The following is a 19,652-nucleotide window of genomic DNA, read 5'->3' as shown; positions in this document are numbered from 1 at the left end:
ACGACTTAAGATTATTCTTTTAAAAAAATTGTAAGATGGTTGCTCTAAACCACTAAACCTTATTAATAGTTTATATGCATGTTCAAGAGGCGGTTAATCAGCTGGTACGTTTGATAATCCAAGACAACATATCACTGAGTAATCAAAAAGTGTTTTCTTTCCTTGATAAGGCTCTGTGAATCATCCTTAAGATTATACGAAATAAGGAAATGAGGACGTGAAGTTTACTTCAATGGAAGCGATAGTAATTTTTAATGGTGTGATATTGCTGACCGTAGAGTTATTATAAGAAATTGGTCGGGATGGGCGGACGAGATAGTGGAGACAGGTGGTCAGTGAAGAGATCATACAGTAATTATTATAAGTAAAACTCATTTATTAGATTTTCCAACGTTTCGGCCTAAATTGCGTCAGAATCTTTGTAAATCTTTTAACATTCAAGTATTTTAGGGCTCATCTAGACTAGGCTATATATGACTCCAGGAACGTATTAATGCTACTGGATAAATATTGTAAACCCTAAATAAAACCTTCCAAAACAGGAAAGAGGGGAAAGAGAATAAAATCAAAGTACACAAGTCCACGTAAACCTTATACATATATTTGAAATATAATTGAAGAATACACATCATTTCGTCAAGTCTTCGAAAATAATAAAATATCTCGTTCCAGAGAATTGCCACTAAAAGACTCAAAAGATTCCATAGACAAATTCAACAAAAAGTTCTGAAAGAAATCCAACTGTATTCTAAAGTATAAATTACCAATATCGACTAGCGTAATAGTTAAAGGAAAACAGTCTTTATTAAAAATATTCATCAATAAAATGCCAAAGACAAGAAGATTAATAAAATAAAAAGGGCGTAATAACCAAGAAGTTGATCGCCCAGAATCAAACTGTAATCTAACCTAATCTACAAGTCCATATTTGTAATATTATTCACATATTCCTCTGAGTCCTATACAATAACGGCAAAACATTAAGGACAAATCTAGGCAATGCCAGTATCTTAAGAAGGTAGAAAGCAGAGCCAGACGGGACATGATAAGGGACATTATAATACGGACCAGTCTCAGGATGAACGCCATATACACCACCCTGGAGGAATCCCAGCTAAGATGGTTTAGCTATCTTCTTAGGGTTCCTAACCACCATCTTACCAGAAAGATATAGGGAACGCGGCCAAGAGGCAGGCCCAGAATCACCTGAGACCAGAACATCCAGGAAGCCTTCCGAAGAAGAATCGTAAACTGGAAAGGGAGAAGAAGATTGGTGGCACAGAGAAGTGAAGGCGGCTTTTTAATCAGGAACCTCACACCACTTGAGGTAATGAGGGTCATAGATTATAGATTGTGATATTAAATTATTGATACCGAAGAAGAGGACGCAGTATCTCCGAAACATCTGAGTTAAAAATGTATTAAGCAATAAGTTTTTTGAAGGCAGAATAGGAAGAAATATAAAAATATAGTTTACCTTTTCAATTAAGGATATAATAATAAAGTAACATGTTGTAATTATGTGAAACAGAAAGAAATAATCTTTTCTCCATTCGTGGAAGGGTAGTTGTACAAACTAAAATAATAATATTACTAGTATTAGATTGTACTCAATGATTAAACAGCGCCCAGATATTCCCAATATGAATTCAAAAAGTTGATAAGATTCTAAAACTGGGTTAGCCTTTATGAAGCTTACTTGAGGCCGAAACGCTGGTAAAACTGATAAATACTTTTTTTTTATAATAATTATCTTGTGCTCTCTTCACTGACCACACTCCCTCTCAAAAAATATATAAAGTCTCTAAAACTGGGATTTGAACCAGGAGCCGCCACCCTCTCCATGCTGGAAATAAAATTAGTCAGAAAATATTTTCTTCTTTTTCTCCTTTAACCAGCCTGGATCCATTTCTTAAAAACTCCTCTATCCGTTCCCAGCTTCTTGACTTCACCAAGAGTAGTTCCTCTGTTCCTTGCCATATTCAATATGAGGTCCTCTCCCTTATTCCTCCGTCGTCCGCCTGTTCGTTTTCCTTAGTCATTGCCTCCCAAATAGTTTTCTTTGCACAAAGCCGAATTACGTTAATTCTTTTCTATGTATAATTCTATAAGCGGTTTCTGTCATGTTTTCTCTCATTCAGTCGAATCTAGTTTTACCAAGAGCTTTCCTCAAACATTTCATTTCTATAACTTGCAAATGGCTTATTAGATACTAGGCCTACTTTCAGCTACGTAGCTCAGCTTAGGTATTAAGACTTGTATTAAAAAAAAATGTATCAATCCAAAAAATATTTTCATCAGATAATAACATCATTTGTTTACCTCATGGCTTCTTATCGAATTGCACACAGGCATAAATTAATCACACCATTACCACGCTTAAAAAATAAACCATTAAAATGGTTGTTTTGCATCTCTTATCATTATAAGTACAATGTTTATGTGTGGGAAAATATGCATGTAATATTATAAAAATAAATATTAAGTCGTTATGATATATTATAAATATTTTTATTACAATGAAAAGGGTTTTATTATTTTTTTCTCAATTAATTTAATATTTTATTTGGACAAAGAATCTCACACATTATGCATTCTTGAAAATCTCACGTCACACACTCATATGATACCCCCCCCCCCTCTCTCTCTCTCTCTCTCTCTCTCTCTCTCTCTCTCTCTCTCTCCCTCCCTCCCTCCATTCCTCCCTCCCTCCGACCCTCTCCCTCTTCCTTTCTCTCTCTTGTTTGTTCGTTTTTCTCATCTTGGACTTACATATTTTTTGTTATTTTATTTACTAAGGGGGTAGGCTTAGTGTGTCTGTAGACTATAACAGATGCAAATAAATAAGCAAATAAAAAATTTTTGAAAACATTTACTCTTAAATTATTTTTTTTTATATGATGTTAAGTAGCCCATATGCTCTATAAATCCAAAGCTTTATTTTTAACCTGAAATAATATATCGAAACGTTATGAGCATTAAGAGCTGTTATTCCTCTAATAGAGTAATTTTGAACAAAAACTCAATTTTTTCTCTTTAGGAATGTTTTTTTTTAAATGCTGGAAATAAAGTATATGCCATGGTTATAAAGGTTCATCAATCATCATTCGCTTCTTCACTTAATATGAGATATTAGAGAAAATGATTTAAGGTGGTACAATTTAAACATTTTAAATATTAAATCAATTTAAAATTGTCTATCATTTCAATTACTTATCTGTCTATATATAATGGCGTTGCGAATAGCTATATCAGAAAACCACACAGTTCAAGCCATCTGCTACAATGATTAGTCCTAATAGTAATAGTAAAACCGCAATCGTTAAATATCATGCAGATAAAATAATAAAACTTAACTTGTTTGTGAGGTAACTTTTCATCATTGTGACATTGAGTCATAACATGAAAAATCGAGAATTTTTGTTGCATATGTTTTATTCCAACAAAGATTATCCTTCGAGATACAAGGAATTAGCAATAATTCTTAGTTACAAGTCACATCATAATGTCCAATCTTTCTCGAATGTAATTTTCCACAGTTTAAATATACTTTGACTAAAACCAGTATATTGTATCAAGCCCTATCCTATCAACACACGAGATTTAAAGTCAATTTTCTCGTTCTTTCGTGATAATTGATGACTGTAATTGTTTCAGAATAATTCAACTTGCAACAAAGTAACTTTTCTCAATTTTTTTCCAATCTGGATTTTCCCACTTTTGCTTTATTCAAGAACATGTTGCTAAAGTTTCACAAGAAAAAATGTAGATTGCATCACAACTGAATATGGTAAAAATAAACTTGAATAGTTTCGGAATATTTGACCTTTTATCATTTTTTAAAAAAGGTTTTCTATCCTAATTTCGATATAGGGTAACTATAGGTTAATAATGAAATTGAAATCATGGTTTAACGGAAACGAGCCAATGAGCATCACCAACGAATATTAGGAAAGTTGAACCATGGATCTATTTTATATTTGTCATGTTTTTTTTTTTTTTTATCAAAAGTCATCAGTAAGGCTGTATTCGAGAAGAAAGTACAATTTTAGTTAAAAACATCTGAAATTTGAAGTTACCAGTTTCTTTTTTATGAATGCCTTGTAATTTAAAAAAAAATATATATATAATACATTTTTTTGAACATCATATAAAACAGTTTTCAAGTAAATATTTTAATAGATTACTTAGGCTTAATATAAATCAGGATGTCTTGATAGTTTTCTAGATGACTTTAGGATAGTGTTTGTGGTCCTTATACTCTATTGCAGTTCATACTAACAAGGGATAAAATCAAAGGTATATTGTTTCGTTTTCAGAGGTTTAGGATCGAATTTTTATATTTAAAATTAATATTTGAATGTTTTTAAAAAATAGTTGATCCAAGATTACAGAAAAATATGTTGACTCTTGTTGCATGAGTGCATCCTTAAACCATGATAGGAGTTTCATAATTTTATTTTATTTTTTCTCTACTATATTTTAAATAACTTTTTTATTATTTAAGCAATATAAAAGATTAACAGTTGTAAAATTTTCTGGATGCTATTTATAAGCCTTTCTTTTTTAAACTGATAATAGAACTACATACAATTATTTCAGAATGTCAAAAAAGACACACATCAAGAATATTACCTACTTATAAGTAACATTTGATAGAAAAACGAACCATGTGGCAAGTAATACTTGATCTTATTTTTATTGTATTGTTTCATTTTATGAAAAAACGAACGAAAATAGTTTTTTGTCAAAGGAAATTGTAAAATTATATTTTTCCCTCCCACAATACATTATACCCCATCATTACCAGGAATATACTCCACTTCAGAACCGGATAAATCTACTTTTAACTGGTGATCGTTCCTCATTATGATATAATTGCTTGTTTGACTTCTAAATAAAATATTTTATTTTTACTAAAAGATTTGAACTATTTTATTTTGTTTGGACTGAAAAAGTGATATACCAATAATACTCTTCAGGTGTTAATTAATAATAAGAGAATTTAAAACAATTTGGTAATTTAATAATAATAATAATTACTTTTATCTCTAAAAAACCAATATGAGAAAAAAATTTATTGACCGCCACCCGGACTATCTTCCTACAATTAAATGATAATTAATACATTTGGTGAGACCTCAAGAGAATAAAGAAATATATCTTAGTGCAAGGTATGTAAAGTAATTTAATTTATTTGATGATATATTAAATGTAAAAATAGTTGAGAAATTAATGTTTTATTATTTTTGGTATATTAGGGATTTATGCGAAGGACGATTGGAAAAAGAGATCGCAATGAAAGGATTCGTCAGGAACTGCAGATAGCCCCACGGAAAGAGCATGAAGAGTCCTGGAAACCCGTCAGCTAAAGTAGTTCGGCCATGTTATCAGGATGAACGACCACAGAGATCCTCTAAAGACTATAGAATATGTCCCAGATGGCAGTAGACCTAGGAGCCACTCTAGGATGTCCTATCTTGACTACATTGAACGACTCTACAGGGCGAGAGGAAGGAACCCGACAGGCGATGAACCTAGCTAGAAATAGTGAAGAATGGAATTCCTGGCTGAATGCTCCTCTGCGCTGAGAGGCACTTAAGAGGGAAGCTAAAGAAGAAGAAGAAGAAGGTATATTAGGAATCACAATAAAGCCACAGATTAGAAAACCGTTACTTCCATAAATACTTTATCTGAAACGAAATATTAACAGCCAGGTGAATAGAAAAATAACAGCACGGCATGCTTCACAACTCCTCTAACTTACAATCATTTTGCATTGAATTTCGTGTTTATCGCTAAGCTCTGCTTTAGAAAATGAGAAATATTTAACTTCTACCATATTCACAAGTCTATTCTTACAGAATGATTCTTCTGTGTATTACAATTTTTATCTTAGGTCAATCCACAACATATTGGAAGTTTGGAAGGCAGTGTAACAAGTCCTTTCTCTATTCTATCTATACAGCTGATATTCCTTAACAAGTTCTCACAATTATGTATATAAAATACATGTATTTCTTTGTCGTTATACCCGTTTCTGAACAAACTCTAAGCTTTAGTATTAGGGAGTTATATAACTATCAATGATAAAAGTAGATTTGAGAAAAATTGAATTTAATGATTTTTTTTAACCTATTTCGGACTCAATTTTTATACTTTTGAACACTATCATAATTTAGGCTTTAGAAAAAGTTAAATAAAGTGCAATGTGGTGTATTTAATGGTACTCATATTATTCAATTAAATTCATTCAATCGTGTCTTCAATTATTAATAATTTCAAGATTAGTAAGTAGTTCAGCATAGATTTGGCTCTGGTACACGTAACTATCAAAGAAACCCAATTTTTGCAAAAATATTACTTCATCAGTTTTACTTCCAACCCGACAATTTATTATAATTGTATTAAGTACAAAAGAAAAATCAAAATCACATGACACGCTGTCCTTTCAGAAGAGTAAGAAAGGCAAACTCCCCCTGTGGTTCATAGTGAACGAAGGATCTCGAACACATCCTCTACCTTGGCGTGACACTTGACTGGCATCTTACCTACTCCAGTCACCTCAAGGAAAGACTCCAAATGGCCCGGTTGAAGTCCTACTGACTCTACCACCTGCTCATCTCTCAAAAGATCTACTTCGGCTCAGGTTGAAGATTTATAAAGCAATCATCGCCCGCCTCTGGTCTATGGTGCCCCCCTCCTGCGACACTTCTTCAAGGCCACACTGAAAAACTTCAGAGTTTCCAGAATTTCCTCCTTCGGCGAATAGTCCGAGGAACTTCACTCCAAAGAGCCAGGAACCATGCTATCCCCAGCTCCCCTCTGTGCCGGAGTTCATAGGCCCCGTAAGTATATCAAGTTTTTTGATGGGCTGAAGGGATGTGCCAACCCGCTGTTCAGAGAGGTCGCCCCTCCACCAAGACTCGGGAGGTGGCAAAGCACTGTCCCCTTGGTCGACGTCCTCGCCGAAGGAAGGGATTCGGACTCTGCAGCCAGAAGTCATCTTAACCCATCTCACCTTTTATCCCCCAGTGGAGCGGCCCTCCCAGTTGTTTATACCCCCCGGCCAACGGCTCCTGGGCCAATATTGTAACCCCCACCTTCAGCTGACCCTCCTCTCCTCCAAACTCTTATAATGCCATATGGCAAAGGAAGGGTACCAGTTACATGTTTATATACTTAGTTATATATTAATATTGTTAAATATATATTTACAATGAAGGAGGTAAGGGGAAAAAAAAATGACACGCATTTACCATAGAAGTAAATTTCGTTTTAGTAAGTACATAAATTTGGTTTAGTTTTTTAAGAAAAAATTAAAGATATTTATTTATTTTTTTATATGTACTTTTGCTACTCTCCTGGTCATGTTTGTATTTCCTTTGGCCTTCCTCAGATACCTCATTTCCATTTCCTGGATTTGTCTTGTACTTAGGGTCCAAGATTCGCTGCCTTAGATCAGGATCGGAAGGAAAATATATTTTATAAAAATAGAATTAGGAAAATAGAAAAAAAGAGGTGCCAAGTTTATTGAAAATGGCTTAGCGAGTTGTTATAGTCAACCTATTAAAACAAACAAACCATAAGGTATTTACCTGATTTTTAAATAATCATATGGACTAATAAAATGTAACTACCTGAAAAAAATGAGTATCTTAGGAAGTGATGAATTATATCTTTGGTTTGAAGTATAATAATAGTTGATTTAAGTAATAATAATTAAAATAAACATAATTTTCGATCAATTTGCTGAGATAAATAACTTTCATATTTCGAGCAAACAATCCTTCACAAACGAATTTCAATGTAAATCAAAATTGTAATCTTTTAATTTTATTTTAAAGTAATTAATGAAATATTTTCATCCCAGCTTCATTGAAAGCTTTAGTTGATTTATATCTTGGCTAAGAAGAAAAGTGAAGACTTATTTCGCTGATAAATTTTCATGTTTATCATTACATCATACATTTACGTATTCCAATTTATATAATTTCTTTCTTGATAAATATAATGTTTTGGGCCAAACAAACCACTCAGACAGTCATACTTAATAAATGTCTCGATAATTTATCACGAAATCTAATTATAAGTAATCTTAAATCAGGTATACGTTAACTGTTAAAAAATCACGCTATAATTATATAACTTCATCTTTACATTAAAACTATTTAATAAAAAATGTGATATAAATGAAGCGTTCAGTATCACTTAAATAAACCCAATTGGAATTTGAATCGAGTATTATGATTTAAAGAACTGAAATTAAATTAATCATATTTTTAATCAAGAACCTCTTGTTTGTAAAATTAATAACAACTTTATTTTGCATGGTCTAAATTGTTTAGTAATAATTTTCATACTTGCAACGATAATTGAGAGATTTTTTTTTATGTATATGTTCTCTTGAACCCCTGTGAAGTGAGCACTCATGTTCATTACTCTTCATCGTGATATGAATTTTTAAAAAATTAATTAAGAAATTGAAGTATGAGAATCATAATTTAGGGAAGAGATTAGTACTTGAGGAATAACAAGTATAGAATAAGAAAAACAAGTAATTATATAAAATAATAATTGATATTAAAAATTTTATTATTTATTGAACTAATACTTTATTGAACAAAAAAATATAAAATAATACTTTAAAAACAAAATAACCATAACCATTTTAAAGAGGTAAGTTTTGGCCTTCTCGCATGAAGACATATCTCATATGGCGCCCGAGTGTGCTTATGACAAGTCTTACTTATTTCCTGCCCCTCTTACGTCGTGCCCCTACGTTTTACGTTACGCCCCTCTTATATTTCAGCTTAAAATTCAGCTGTAAAACTTAAAAAACCTATGAATTTTAATACAAAATTTAAGGAGGTATTGTTTTTTGCTTCTATTTCTGCTAGTGGGGAGGATAAAGGCAAATTTATAAACAGCAACGTCAAAATTGATTATCATATGTCGTTCTCACTTCCTAGAGCACTACCTCACTCTAAAGCTAAGAAGGATTTCCGATAATACCTTGATAGCAAGTTCCAAGGGTGTGAGGTTTTGGGAAATAATACTAGATTGTAGAAGAGCCAGGCAGTTTATTTACTTATTCAATTTACATTTCTGTTAATTTTTTTTTTATTTCTAAACTAATGTATTAATTTATTAATTGAATTATATTTAGTTAAGAACATATTTTTTTTACATTCTAATAAGCTAAGTTTTATTCTTCTGAACATGTGTTTAGTTCAGATATTTCCTGGAGATCATTGTGGGTACAATGTTGGGGGATATTACCCGAATTAATTATAATTTTCGGGTAAGCTAGTACAAATGGTGTGGACTATATTTAATATGATTATAAACGAATTAAGCGTGATGAAGAGGCGAAGATGAACCTCTATTCTTCAATGATTTTATGGAATAGCCAAAGGGATGTACAACATGGGTTAGTAGTTAGTTAATTTCAATTTTGACTATTGATCCAAATTTGATTACATAGAATAATAAAAGGTGTTACAATTTTACTTGGCTGTGGATTGGTGATGAACTATTGAGGTTTCTATGGTGCACATTTATCTTTCTTGCCCTCTTCTCTCATCCTGCCTCCGATCCTCTGCCTGGATGCGATCTATAATCACACATCCTAAAGTGTGGATCTCGGCCCAAAATGATGTTCCTCAGAGGAGAGAGTGTGTTCACTCACTGAACCTGTTCAGACCCATTGGGTCCAGAGATTATACTATTTCCTAGGTTGGCCAATAGATGTCAGGATCTTAATGTCCTGTTCAAAATAAGTAAGGGATCTTCCTCAGTACAATATGTTTTTGAATTTTTTTTTTCACCTGTGTGTGCTTCAATAAGTGAATTCTGGCATACTCTTTTTATAAAAGAATTTATTAAAAGAAATTATGATTAGACGTAATGAGTATACTTCAGTTTACCTGAGGAACTGATATATGATCCTGCAGTCCTTGTGTTCCTTAAATGTTAAAGTGTTTCTGTAATGGGGTTTCCATAGACAGTGAATATTTTCTTCCACACTCAATTTATTTTTAGGAGGGGAACTTTAGGTTCCCACACAGAAGCATGTCTCTGGTTATTGCGCTAAGCTGAAGTGGCTGAATCCATTCCTCAAACGACATTTCAATCTCTAAGATGCAATGAACCTTCTTATTCCTCTGAATCCTCGCCTTGCGATCCTCCACTCACTCCTTGAACACCAGAAACCAACTACTCAATACTTGTACCCCATCATATATAACTCCTCCATCCTTTAGAAAATCCTTTCTTATTCGTTCCTCCTCAATTTTGAAGCTTCTTGCCTGGAGATCAGTTTTATTGTTGAAGAGTGTAATTATAAATAACTATAAAAAATGTATATATTTCCTGTAATAATTTAATATATTGGAAAAGGGATCTTTTGAACCAGATTTAAAATAAATATTTTAGAATTAAAAAAAATTAGAACGAAAAAAATGTGAAACTTATGACTAGCAGATGAGACTGGATCTTATAACATTTTTTTATGATTAAATAAAATTTTCTTCATTAGTTTCTCATATAACCTCCGAAATTAAGTGATATTTAGCAGCATTTTTATTGATTAATTTAGCTATAGTTATATTATTAACTCGGGTACAATTAAGTGCAGTACATATTATCATAATTAATAAGTAACTATGACTGCCTGCCGGATTTTCGGCTCGGTCATTGATTTTAACAGAGCGCGGCAGCATTAGTCCTCACAAATTCATCTACTCATTGGGAAGCCTATAAATCACTCTCACAATGGTGAGTGGCAGATGAGACAAAACTCAGTCTAGTCAAATGGTCACCAATAATGAGCCTCATTAAGCCGGCTCGAAGCTTGTAGGAGTAATTATTCAACTAATAGAGTAAATTTATAACTAACATAATTACAATACGTAGTTCGTAGATGTGATATCCAATATTATATGAATATATAATAGTGTTTTAGAGTATATTATACTATAGCGAGTTGTATGATTGCGACATATATTTATTTTTATGTTATTATTAATCTTGTATACTTCAATTTATTTAAATTTAACTTTAGTAAATAAACTTTTTTGTAATTTATACAGTGTCATATGCAGTTAAAAACATTAGTGATAAAAAAAATCAGACATAGGTTAATCTTGAACAGATCCTAAAAATCAAGTCAGGAGAGAATATAAGTACTTTAACTTGACTACATAAAAATTTAAATTAATTAAGCATCATCCACTCGATCAAGTGGGTTATTGATGTTACTCTTAGTAAGAGTCCACCCTGGGAATGATTTCAGGGTAACATGGAAAAAGCCAGAGAAACCTATTCAAACTACTAAGACGCTATTCCTATGATCTTTCGTGCGCTGTTTGGAACCTTCATGAAGAAAGAAATGGTCCCCTACATGGTGAAAACATCAATCCAACCAATGAATGCAGACAGTATATGAATTTTAATGACGGCAACATATTTTTTTTTTCAAATACGATTTACAAAGACTCTTTATTTTAAATCTATAAAGTTATTTTGTATAACTAAAGATAATATATTGGAAGAAGATAGTTGACTTATGAACCGGGTATCAAAATAGTAAAAGAAAACTATTTATTATTAATAAATATATATAAATATAAATACCACTTTGCAGGGTTTCGTCAAGACTGTAATACAAAGGACAACTCCCAGTTGTGCAAAGTAGAGCGAAACGTTGGTTAATAATAAATAGTTTTCTTACACTATTTGATACCTTTATTGGCCGCGACGCGGACTATCTTCCTACAATAAAGATTATACGATTTATTTTCTACAGTGAAGAGGTTAGATTTGGTAAAACCCCCCAAGAACATAAGACACTTAGGATATTTAATCTCTTATTTGCCCTGAAATCCGGCCCGGTGGACCAAAGTGTGTCATACGAACTTTATTTAGACATAAAAAATATGATATCAAAAAGCATAGACTAATGATATATATAAATAATTATTATTTGTAATTATTCTTCAGTTTTTAATTTCATAACTATCATCTCACAATAAAATTTCAGCTTTCAGCTACCATAAAAATCTAAAACAAATATATTCCACTAAATTAAAATATCGGGTCCTTATATCAGCAGTTTTTTTTATTCGTTCATAATGTATTTTCTGATTTATAATGACCTATCATATTAATAACCCTTCAGTTCTGTTCATGTTACGATTTTAAGGTAGATCTTTATGTCAGGTACTAAAGACAGCATTTATGGATTTGTATTAATATTTATTCCTTAAATTACTTTTATTTTAATTGTATCATTAAACTAAAGGTACTCACTGCCGTTCAATACCCTCGCAAGATTACTCATAAGGAGACTGCACCCAGGCTATAAAACCAATATTGATCAACTGTACCCTTGTTTTTATCGCTTGAAGGGGAGAGTTTTTCATTCCTTCCCAGCACACCATATGTGAGCCCCAGCCTCCGGGTTTCAGTTCCTTGTTAGAGTTTAAATTGATGAATAAATTCAATTTATTTACCTATAACATTTATATCTTTTAGGTCAATAGTGAATTTCATATAATTTTATATAAACAGATGACCAGTGTATCTCACTAACTGTAAATATTCTTTTAATTTCATAATATTGTATTTAAGGTTACTCTTATAGAATAGTAGCACAAAACATTTTGTTGGGCTCTAGATATACATACTAATTTCTTTATTTCAAATGTATTTATCTTCGACTTGTTAAGTAGTAGTGTAGACTGTTTAAGGATAGGTTCATGTAAAATTAACAAAATCATAAATAGGACAAATATAATCATATGAATGAAATTAAAGAGAAAGCTAAATAATAAGTAATGTAATCCTTAAGATGGTGAAAGGAAACGTCGTAGACAAATAAGAAAATGAATAATAAATGAAGTAAAGAAAATAAGAATAAATAATTAGTTTTATAAGCATTAAAATAACGATATAACACTTTTCCATTTATGAATATCCGATCTATGATGAATCAGATCAAAATCTTTTCTTATTTCCCTTCCTTACTATTCATTACTATACCTCAACTGACATACCATATTTCCCAAATAAACCGAAAAACCACTTCAATAGTTTCCGTGATTCATTTCCCCGATGTATCCGCAATCTTTTAGAATACCTCCCCACATTTGACTACTAATTCTTAATGTATGTAAGATTATCTGATGAACATTAAATGAGACTGAAAAGATTGATAAATTACTTCATAAGATTTATCTTGGGTATTCCTAGACCTTCTCATATCTCTCACTGGTATTTCGAACTATGTTGGCTTTGTTCCTTATACTTGGTACATTCTTATTTCGATCCTTAAGAACCAAAAAGAAATTCCTAAGAATACAAAATCTCAACCATCCGATTTGCAGATCCCTTCTAATAGAACTGCTTCCTTTGAAACTCACTCATTGTTCGAGAGACCTCATTTTGGAATTCCTTACCCAATCCGTTCGAAATGCTTCATCCTGAACTTCAATCATACATCGATTATATATGCAAACTGGCATAAATATGTTCGTTTTTATTTATTTTTTTAATCTCATTTTCTGATAGATAGTCGATATAATTTAATTTTGTTAAACATAACATAATATAGTCAGACACATGCTACTCAATGAGCCCAAATTGTTATTGTTAAGGTACTAAGAAGATGATCATTTAAGATGATGAACGTATCTAGTTGGATCTAAATTATTTGAAAGAAACCGAAAAGAAAAACCAATAATAGAACAGTTTATATACCGTTATGCAAGTTACTCGCCATAAATATTTTTTCATAATAGGTTGTTGTTATTGAATGTAATGATTTATAGACCTATTTATTATTAGAATATCACAGTAAGATAACGTCATACAAAAAAAAAAAACCGTTCAAAGGAGAATCCGAGAGTTTTCATAACGCAAAACATTAGTCGGTAAGCTAATGGGAAAACGAAAAAAAAAAAACATAATTTTTTCCTAATTCATATTTGATCTGAACAGTGTTATTTTAAGGACTGGGGGTGATTCAAATTTCGCATTGAAATTTGAACCATGCGCTCACCACAGCAGATAAAATATGATATAGTATGAACTTTATTTTCTGCTCACTTCAACAAAATCCCTACACTTGAAGGGGATTTCATTGATTTAAGTCATTTTTTAAATCAATGCCCATATTTTATAAGATTTAAAAAAATGTATTTATAGATATTTACAACTACATTTAAAATATGTTCAACTAGTAAATTCGATGTTAGTTATACAATGACGTCATACACGATGATGATGTGGAGAACTAACCTATTGATAGAACTCCAACAACATTTTTAAAATTGAAGATCTCGAGGCCATCTTCCTTTCAGACGCCTATGAGCATTATGAGGCAATGTGGGAGAAGCAAGGTCAGAAACAAATGTTATCATGGAAGGATACGTATCTGGTTCTGACCAAATCGACAAATTATAAGATTTTAAAAGCAATTGTCCCACTAGTTTGATGAGGAGTAAAGTTTTTCTCTCTTTTTGAATAAATTGTTAGTCTCTTCCATAATATGTTTCCGTAAAACTAAGATATTTCATTAAATTTGAGATAAGAGCTATATTATAACTTTATATTTTAAAAATATAAGAAAAAAAATGTTTTTACCCTATCTTAGAAAGGTTTTTTTTTTTAATCACTTGATTGCTTATTTCAAATCCACTTTAACAATTAACATAACATTTTGAACATGGTAGAGCTACATAAATAAGAGATTTTGAAAAATCCAGTAGTTCATAATTTACATGTTAAATGCGACACAATTCAAATCCAAAAAAAAAAAAGTTCCTAATAATGTTTATTTATGTTGATTGTAATGAAACGATTTTTCGATATAAATATTCATCGAAAAATCATTTGTTCAGTAGGTTTTTTTTTTATTGGCGCGACAGACCGTGGAGGTCTAAGGCCTCGCGCGATGTACTTAGAAAATACATTGCGCGTTTCATGACGTGGTTTTCATAAGGTGGGTCCGTCACTCCCTCGCCTATTATTGTGAGTGCCACCCATTGGCTAACGGGCCTCACTAATGCCCGGAGGGAGAGATTGTGAGTAAGTGTTGTATAGTTATAAGCTTGAACAAATCCCGGTTAGGGCCGAGGACTCGAATCCGCAATCTATGGGTTTGCAGACCGGCGCGTTACCACGCTGCTACCGTCACCCCCAACTTGTTCAGTAGATGCAATAGGCCAAAAATAAAATGCAAGTAAACTTTCATTTAAGTAGCTTTAGCCATTCATGAGAAACAGGAAACTTTTTATTGTTCCGAACGATAGTCAAAGTCAAACGACTACTTTCCACAAAATATTCAATAATCAAAAAATCATTCCTTCAGTAGATAAAATATGCATGTAAAATTTCTTTTAAGTTGCATCAGCCATTTTCGAGAAAAAGATACCTTAGTTGATATTATGATTGGCAAGAGTGAATCATAAAATTCACAGCGCTTGAAACAGCCGTGATGTGTTGTTCGGTTATGCAACAAGGTTGTGAGTTGGATAATCAATGGATTGCTAAAAAGGTAATGAACGCTGAACCGGCAGTGAGACGCCTGAGGTGAGCTCGAGGCGTAGATGGGAGGGGGTTTGAAGTAGCTAACTGGTCTATAACAGTTCTCTTCTGTCGTAGTAGCTTCGAATCTACATGTTCCTTGTTTATTTATGAATTATAACTCAGAAAATAAATAAATATTAAGAATGATCAGATAAGTATTAATCAGATAAATATTATTATATTATCAGATAAATATTAAGTAAGATCAGTGGTATAAAAACTGAATGTTGGGAGAAAAAGTTTAATTCTTGCCCAATTCCAATATAATTGTTTTTATTTTTAACCTATTTATTTGTGTGTTCTAATTTATTTATTCATTTATATGTTGTTGTTTTTTTAATTTAGTGTATTAATTATTTTTAAATTTATTTATTTATTTATTTTTTTAGTAAACTGTTCTACTGCTATGATTGTTTGTTGCTATTGATGATTTATTTTAAATTCGCTTAATTGATCGAAAGGTTGTTGCGGATCACTGGAGAGGAGAGGTATGAAGGAGTGAAACAGGTGGAATACTGTATTTGGAGTATTAGTAAATTGTTATTCGGTTTTGTACGAAATTGATGAAAACTAATATATGTGTATAGAAGAGAAAGAAAAATAATTTTTTATTAAGAAAAAAATATATATTTAAGTATATATATACAAGTGTACAAGTGTTATTACAAGTGTTTAGTGTATTGATGATGATTGTTTGAAAAATAAAAATGTTAATTTATTGAAGTCTATATGTGTCCAATTATAGATTGATGGGTATGCTGTGTTATAGCAACCAAATGGTCAAATAAAGCATTCTCTCTTCACTATTTTCCACCAATAGGTCATGTTCAAGATGATTATAAGTGATTCAAAAATTGTTCTTATGTTGATGAGTAAAGGAATGTAACATTTACAAGAGAGAAGACAATCCAAATATGTTGCCTTTTTAGTTGGGAGAGGGAATTTCATCTGTCAAAATTGTATAAAGTCTTATCATCATTACATTGCTAATAAAAATAAATAAAATTGTTATTTACATCATTATAAAATATTACGTTCAATTCAAACTTGGAAAATACTGATTAAAAGTTTGCTTTTTATTTCCTCAAATATTTAATTCAGATATATATATTTTGTTTACATTGCTCGTTGAAGATGTACAAGATTAAATTAAAATGCTTCAAAAGGTGTATTTCATTATCTGCACAAATTTCCAAGAAATAAGATGTTCAAATTATTGGAGTGAAATCTACTGCGCGGGGAATATCCTTGTGCTTCTGTGAAGAGGCAAAGCCCAGAACGTCACATAATCGTTAATAATTGATTCCTCAATGCAAAATAGTAATTAATAAATCAGCTATTTTCAGAAATTTTGTAGTGGGAAATGCTTTTATTGGTACATAGTTAAGATTGTTTTTCATTAAAAATTATGAATACACAAGGGCGTACCCAGAATCAAATCTCTCTCTCTCTCTCTCTCTCTCTCTCTCTCTCTCTCTCTCTCTCTCTCTCTCTCTCTCTCGCTCTCCCCCCCTCACCCTCCCTCCCTCTCGCAATATCTCTCTCTATATATATATATAATATATGTGTGTGTTATTTATTCAATGATATTTACAACTGTATTTACAGAAAAATACGCCCAGTAAATTTGATTTAAGATCATAATGGAGTGTTACGTGGATGGAAGACAAACTACAATTTTAATCTATATTCCAGATTAAAATCTACATTTCAGCACAGGAAAGTAATAAGAAATAAACACAGGAAATAATTTGCTTTTTAAGTTATTACAATTATTTTCTTAAGAAAAAATATTTCAGGGGGTGGAGGAGAGAGATACTACCCCTCGCTTGGCATGCCCAAGGAAATTTACATGTATATATCTACGTCTATGATATTTTACCGATGAATAGCTAAAATCCTTAAGTTAAAAAAAACAAATACTGTTGAGATGTCAATAGTTAAAAGTTTGATCATATAGTAGCAACATGACCTTGAAGTAATATTGACTGCGCATCGAGTTTTGTGCCTTATTTTTCTGCGAAGTGCGAGTTTAGTGCATAAGCGTCATTGAAGGAGCTTTTGATTTGAAGAATTGTGTAGCTGAGGCGCATCTATTGCTAGTAGAAGCGCTTAGTGAGGCTGCTTTTAGTGGCGGGAATTGTTAAGAGTAGTTTCAAAAGTTTTAAAACAGCGAGGTTGACGTGGAATACAAAGAACGCAATGGAAGGTCGAAAGTGCAGGATGGCACGTAACTGGAAGTATTGATACAGAAATATTTCTCCCAAACGCAAAAATAACTTCCTTCAGCATTCCAAGGGACTCAAAAAGCAGTTTAAAATCGTTAAAAGTCGTTGGGAATAATTCAGAAACACGGAAATAGTGTTTCATGTAAGCTCAAGCCGAGAGACGTTGAATGCTAATTTTGCATGAGTAAACTGATGCTTGCCAGGCATAACAAAAAGGGTTTCTCGTATCCCTTAGTTAGTGATGATGAAAAATAGAACCACTACGATAACCGTAAGAAGAGAAAATCATAGACCAACTGGCTATGCTTCAAAATCGACATTCAAACCAAATATTCATGGAAAAAACTCATACTGTGTATCTGGTGGAATAAGTTTACGAGTGCTTAGGCCGAGACTGGAGATTTCTATTCAACACCATTATTCAGATTAAGCCAAAAACTCAAGGAAAAACGCACCCATTACTACTCCAGAATAACAATCTGCTATATGCAATAATCTGCTAAATGATAATGCTCGTCCGAATGCTGCAGCACCGGTCAAAACCTTTTTGGAATCACGTAATTGGAAGGTCCTACCAGGCATACGTTGTCCCTTCCAATTGTTCTGGTCGATAGCTTATGGTTAGTCTGAGCACAGCTTTACATCATATGAAGAAACCAAAAAAATGGGTCGATTCGTGGATGAAGACTTCTTCGGATGTTTCCAAATACCGCAGGAAAGAGGAAGAAAGATAGTGGCTAGTGATGGACAATGCTTTGAATAAAAGGTAATGTGCTATTCTTTCACAATAAATTTTTGATAGAAAACAGCGGAAACTTATTTAAACCCTTTATATGCTCCCAAAAACTTTGGAATGATTCTTGAACCTCGGCCCATAAACTATTATTTGTGTACCCTGAACGATGTCGGATACTTGCAGAAGTTATACTAGACCTCAAATACATCAGAATTAAAAAATATATTTCTGACAACTTTAAAGTGATTCTTATTCAACACATTATACCAATATATATTCGTGAAAAAATACATATAATTGTCAAATCCAATACCTTACCAAGCTACCCTACCCCTAATACATTTCTATTAATATTTTTAGAATATATATAAATGAAAATGGTCAAAAAAGGAACTAAAAATCCTAATAGAACATATTATATATATCTGGGTTTCTAATTTTTTTCTAATTTTTGGAATAGGATTTTATAGTACATTTTTAACAGAATTCATGTATGTTTTATTTTAGAATTTAAATGTATTTTTTTTATTTTAAAAACACGTCATACTATATTGAATCTGACAGAATGATGCTGAAATTAATAAATAATACATTTTATTCCTTCTGTTTCTAGTATTTTGTTAGATTTAGCATTTTCCACATCTTTTAAGTATATATAAAGTGTACAGTAAATAATTTCTGCTTAAGGAAGTGATAGATAGACCAAAAGTATATCTATATCAGGCAACAGAAAAATTGCTTTCGGGGTATGGTCTTCTTAGGGACGATATACTAATATACTCTTAGGAGTATAATAAAATTTTAATTTTAATTTAAAATATTTATTAAGTCAATTTTTTCTGTTAAATAGAAAGCAATAATCAAACAGATATTTAATTTGGGTAATTTTTAATTCCAGCTTATTCTGAAAGACAAAATTTGTAACACAATGCAATTAGAATTTTTTCTTTGTATTAACTAGAGCGCTGATTTTTGTGTAGTGAAAATGTGAAAACTTATTATAAAAAACTCGACATGTATAAAAAGATATATTTTAGAAAAGAATGTATGTATGTATATATTCTACTAAAACGTACACTAATAACGATGCCAAATCT

The sequence above is a fragment of the Halyomorpha halys genome, unplaced genomic scaffold, assembly GCF_000696795.3.
Source record: "Halyomorpha halys isolate HHAL.00 unplaced genomic scaffold, Hhal_1.1 Scaffold1826.1, whole genome shotgun sequence".
Taxonomy (NCBI): domain Eukaryota; kingdom Metazoa; phylum Arthropoda; class Insecta; order Hemiptera; family Pentatomidae; genus Halyomorpha; species Halyomorpha halys.
The sequence above is the reverse complement of the archived record's forward strand: the minus strand, read 5'-3'. Positions refer to the sequence as shown.